The sequence below is a fragment of the Artibeus jamaicensis genome, unplaced genomic scaffold (assembly GCF_021234435.1).
Source record: "Artibeus jamaicensis isolate MK-2021 breed Jamaican fruit bat unplaced genomic scaffold, CSHL_Jam_final contig_332, whole genome shotgun sequence".
Lineage (NCBI taxonomy): Eukaryota > Metazoa > Chordata > Mammalia > Chiroptera > Phyllostomidae > Artibeus > Artibeus jamaicensis.
This window is the reverse complement of record NW_026521788.1, coordinates 28953890-28959165: the sequence shown is the minus strand read 5'-3', so window position 1 is coordinate 28959165 and position 5276 is coordinate 28953890. Positions and strand designations below refer to the sequence as shown.

The following is a 5276-nucleotide window of genomic DNA, read 5'->3' as shown; positions in this document are numbered from 1 at the left end:
GATTGAGCTTGCCTTCACAGATGTGGGTGAAGTGTTCAGAGCCTCCCATTTTTTTTTTCTGGCTACTTCCTGCCTTGAGTATGGACTCACAGAGAAGGGGATTTGCAGATTATACTGGGGTGGGGAAGCGGGTGTCACTCATTGCCTCTGAACTGACCCTGCTGAGTGGCCCAGGTAACACATCATCCAATAGATTTTTGATGGAGCATTGACAGTGTGCCAGATTCTTTTCTGAGTGCTCAGGATACAAGGGCATTGAATCAGAAGTGGATCCTGATCTAGAGATGCTGACAGCTGTCTACTGATGCCGACACTAGGAGGGTCCATCTCCTTCACACATAGTCATGGGGAACATTTAGCCTCTGTTGACATTAGAATGTGCGTTTTGTAAAGTGCACATAACACTCTTTTATTTATGCTATTCTCTTCACCCCAGTCCTCCCACTACCCCTGGAAACCCTGGGGTTTTTAGCTTTGGGGTGATTTAGAGTTCCACATGTGCCTTTCCTCCCCATGAATGTAATTCTCCACAATTCTCTACAGAAACCATGGCTCTAGTGGACAGTCAAGTGATAGTTATCCATTTAGAGATTATCTGTCTTTGGAATTAGTCATAGTTTTAAAAATACACTGACTTCTCAGGTGCTTCCTCTCAAATATTGTTGGTGTATTCTCAGAGAAGTGAGACTAATTATAATATTGAAAATATTGGCAGTAAGAAAGCAGCAAAAGCAGTGAAATGTAAGAAGAAGGCACCCAGGAGTCAGTGAACCTGTATTCTAGTCTTCATTCTGTTATCATCTGGCATTCAGGCCTTTGTACAGAGCGTCATCTTTTTTTCTTTCACTTCAATCATTTTATAGGCCTTTCGGATAGAAACGGGAATTTTTTTGCCAGGGGAGATGATCCCATCATACTTTTGCTAAGACCAGTGCATGGCCTTCTCTTTGCTGATTCTGCATTTGGCCTCAGTGCATTTTGTCCGGCACTTCTTGTCTGTGATGCTGAAACCTAGCCCGCCCAGCACCACGTAGAAGTCCATTCTATATACACCAATGCTTGGGTCGAAATTGATACCCAGATAGATGTGTTTCTGGGTCCCCAAACTGAAGCTTTCAGTGTCTGACAAGTTATCTTTTCATGACTCATACTCTCACAGCTTCAGACCTTCCTTCAGCGTATCTTCTGCCTTGGCTCCATGACTGTGCAGTGACGGCCATCTGTTCATTTCTCTTAATGCTCAAGGATCTGATGGTGTATCTGGCTTTGGAGAACATGGGAGTCTGGCCAGACCTGTGAGCCACTCCAGGACTTTGGCTGCTGGTGTCAGTCTATCTCTACTCTCCCCGACACAGATGTCGAGGCACAGCTTGCAGATGCAGAGCTCCTGCATGGGGTTCTCCTTTTCACCTCCATCCTGCACCATGGTGACAAACAGGAATAGAAGCTGAGCATCATGTTACCATCAATAAGCTTCAGGTGACAAACAAATGTAGATGTTATTTATGGAATCACTCAGTGTAGTTTAAATATAAAGTGATGCATTAGAATTATCGAGAATTTCATGGTTACTCTCCAGGAGGGAAGGAATAGAGTAGGGGAGGGGTCCAGCTGTTTCATGCATGGGAGGAGCAGTTGGTATTATACAGCAGGGGTATCTTCTACTTGAAAAGAGTAGGTGGATTATTTTTTTTTACAGTATTTCATGGGAACAGTTTATTTTACCAATATCCTTGGGAAAACTATGGGTAAAGAGCAAGAACTTTAGAAAGATATTTGTTCCATTGGGCATACTCACGGCACAATAGTCTTGCCATGAGGGTGGTGCAGACGGCTGCTGTAGCACACTGACCAGGGCCTTTTTCAGCACAGGAATGCTGCTCTCACTGAGGAAGCCTCTAGAACGAACACTTCCTCCTTCCGTATTCTATCCCATAGGATACCTCGATTCCAAACTGGTAAATTAAAATCACAATAAATAACGAGTTGTCCATCTCCCTTGAACTCCCTCTGGCAGATTCTGCTAGAGATACACACAGCCTCATTGGATAACCCATCTCAATTTGCAAGACCGCACGAGCAGAGATCTGCCTCTGAAAGGTGGACAGAGAGAAGGAAATCTCTGGGACGAAAAATTCTTCAACCAAGTCCAAAAAAGAATCAGTATGAAGAACGGAAAACAACAATTGTGCTCTGGAAACATGCTTCCGTAAAATAGAAGGTAGGATCTTAGAAAATCTTTATTCTCAGCAAGACACAAGATGATGCTAGAGGACACCAAGCACAAAAAGGGAATTTATGACATCAGGAAAAATGCGTCAAAAGGGAAAACGTGATTGTAAAATTTTTAAAAATTTTTATTTAGTTATTTTTCAAGTACAGTTTTTTGTCTATTTCTCCCATCCCAGCCCCCCCCTACCCCGTGCTCCCCACCTCCCTCCCATTTCCTCCCCCCCCAGTCCTCATCCCTGTGTCTTTCATACTTGTTCCTTAAAATCCCTCCCCTTTTTTTTCCCTTAAATTCCCTTCCCTCTCCCCTCTGGTCACTGCCCACTTGTTCTCTATTTCAGTGTCTTTGTTTTTATTTTCTGTTTTCTTGTTTGTTTTGTTGTTTAGCTTCCTGTTAAAGGTGAGATCATATGGTATTTGTCTTTCAATGCCTGGCCTATTTCACTCAGCATAATGCTTTGCAGTTCCATCCATGTTGTTGCAAAGGGTAGGAGCTCCTTCTTTCTCTCTGCTGCATAGAATTACATTGTGTATGTGTACCACAATTTTTTGATCCATTCATTTACTGACGGGCACCTAGGTTGCTTCCAACTCTTGGCTATTGTAAATTGTGCTGCTATGAACATTGTGGTACATAGGTTCTTCGAAATTGATGTTTTAGGATTCTTGGGATATAATCCTAGCAGTGGAATTGCTGGGTCAAAAGGCAGGTTGATTTTTGTTTTTCTGAGAAAATTCCATACTGTTTTCCATAATGGTTGTACCAGTCTGCAATTGTAGGTGGATTATTTTTATTATGTCCTGGACTTCATGAGTTTATCTTCAGCGGGATTGTTTTTTTTGGTCTGTGGGATGCCTGTAAAGCATGGCTTATGGTTTGGTCCTAATACAGAAGAGAGGCATGACAATTATATAAGTGAAATGAAGTCAAAGTCAAGTCAGGGGCCTTCCACAATGCTGCCTGACATGGAACTCAGTTGACCCGAGATGCAAGCAGACCATGAAGAGCCATTGGACAAAGAAAATTTCTGCAGAGATTGATTAATAGCTACTCACTCATACCTTATCATTTACCCATACCATGAATGGAAAACACAAGGCCACAAAATATACCTTGTAAAGGTTAAAGTTAATCTCAATTTTTCTACTGTTTATTTCCTCGTGCCAGCAATATTTCATAGAAACTACAAACAGATATAAGTTCAACTTCTAGAAATGGTTGAGGTCTCTCTTCTCTCATCAGGAGAGTTCACTCATCTGTCTGTAAAGTGCCTTCTCTTGCTTGTCCTTTCTGCTCAATTAAACCTGCTTTTCCACTTTAATCCCTTGTATGGTTTGGCCTTGAATTCGTTCCTGCACTGAGCCAAGAACCCTCATGACTCAGGGCTCGAGTGCCCAATGAGGACTTGTTCCTCTGGTGTCAGTCCTGTATAGAGGTCCTTCATTTGTTTATGCCAGGTAATCTAGGGAGATCATTGGCACAGTGGCAATTTTTTTTTAGTTCCTGAAATATGTGGATAGTGTATATTTAAACTCAAAATCCTGAGTCCTAGACCTTAGTTAAGAATTCTCTAAGGATGTTACTGTAGGTAGTTAGCTAATTATTAATTAGAAAGACACCAAAAGGGATTAGACATTAAGCTTAATAAACTGGAGGGGCATAAGCCTGCTTGCTTAGCCAGAAACCTATAGCATTTACAAACTCACTCACATACTCCAGAGAACTGCTGTGAAGGAGACCTAATCCTAGGAGTACAGGAAATCTCCCCCATAGCACTGTTCACCCTGTGGTACTAGATTGTTGTGGGAGGGTACGGGGGGCGGTGCTTGGCCATAGAGGCCTGTCAGTCTAACTAGAGGCTTGACCCACCAGAAGCCTGTGAAATCTTAGGAAGCTGATTAGTTATTTTGAGAAAGATCCTGGCTATACTGCCAGGGGAAGAAAGAAACTCTATGAAACTCTCTCTCTCTCTCTGACCAGCATTCACCTCTTTGTTTGTGTAGGAACATGTGACCATGAGGGGCTAGCAGCCACCTGGGGCCTGCAGCAGACCATGTGGGCTTTAAGGGGCTAAACTTTAATATGTAACAAACTCTGGACACTGGCCTTTAAAACAAAGGCCATGTTCTTCAAAGCCGGATACACAATCAGTTCCTTGAGCATCTGGAGAAATGACCTTGCTGAAGACACAGTTGGACTTTTCCTTAATGGGATAGATAGAGATGGAACATTGGGAACACAAGGGTAGCCTTCCACCCAAATAAACCCTGCCAAACCACAATCTTTCATGCTCTGGTCCATGAAATATTTTCTTTGCAATCCCATAGAATAACCTGATTTCTACTGGCAACATTTGGTGAGCCGAGCAGGAGAGGGAGGTGTGATTCATGTTGAGAACTGGAATCCCAGCTTCCTAGGCTGGAGTTCTAGTCTTCATTTCTCTCTCTCTCTCTCTGCTACTACTGCCTATGTGGGCTTTTTGCTTCCTTTAGTCTGTCCTCCATCACTGCTGGTTCAGACTCAGATCCAGAATTCCTCAGCCCCAACTTCATGGGTGTGGGCCCAGCAGCTATCCATGACCTGGTGTACAGTAAGGGTAGGGCCCACTTTTTGTCAGCCAGTTCAGGGGTTCCATTTAATAGCTATGGTCCAGCCTAAGAGAAGCAAAGCAGCCACCTTTTGTTCTTACCACTACTGCCACAAATGGCCCCAGCATTTTAGATCCCTGTGAGGGACAAGAGGCTAATTGGCACCGGAGAAAACAGAATGTGGAAAATGTGCATGTGCCCATTGACACTGTTGTGGGAACACAGCTTCAACTCCCTTTCACTCCTCACCTCCATCCTAGCTTGCTTGCTTCCAGGAGCAGCAGCTGGTAGTCATATGCTGCTAACCACAGAGGTTTAGGGTGTGGCTACAGCCCAGAAGCTGCAGAGTGCATCTTGAAGATTCATCCACCACTTCATCTCTACTACCTCCCTTGCTCTCCTCTACCCTCCACCCTCACCCTGGTGGCACCCTTGCCTCTGTGCAGCCCAGGGCCTGG

The 5276-nt window shown here is 43.8% G+C and overlaps 1 pseudogene; it reads right to left on the bottom strand.

Annotated features, from left to right (window-relative positions):
* Positions 1 to 808: 808 nt before the first annotated feature.
* On the bottom strand, positions 809 to 1426 carry LOC119038177 (60S ribosomal protein L11-like; annotated as a pseudogene).
* Between the last annotated feature and the right edge of the window lie 3850 nt (positions 1427 to 5276).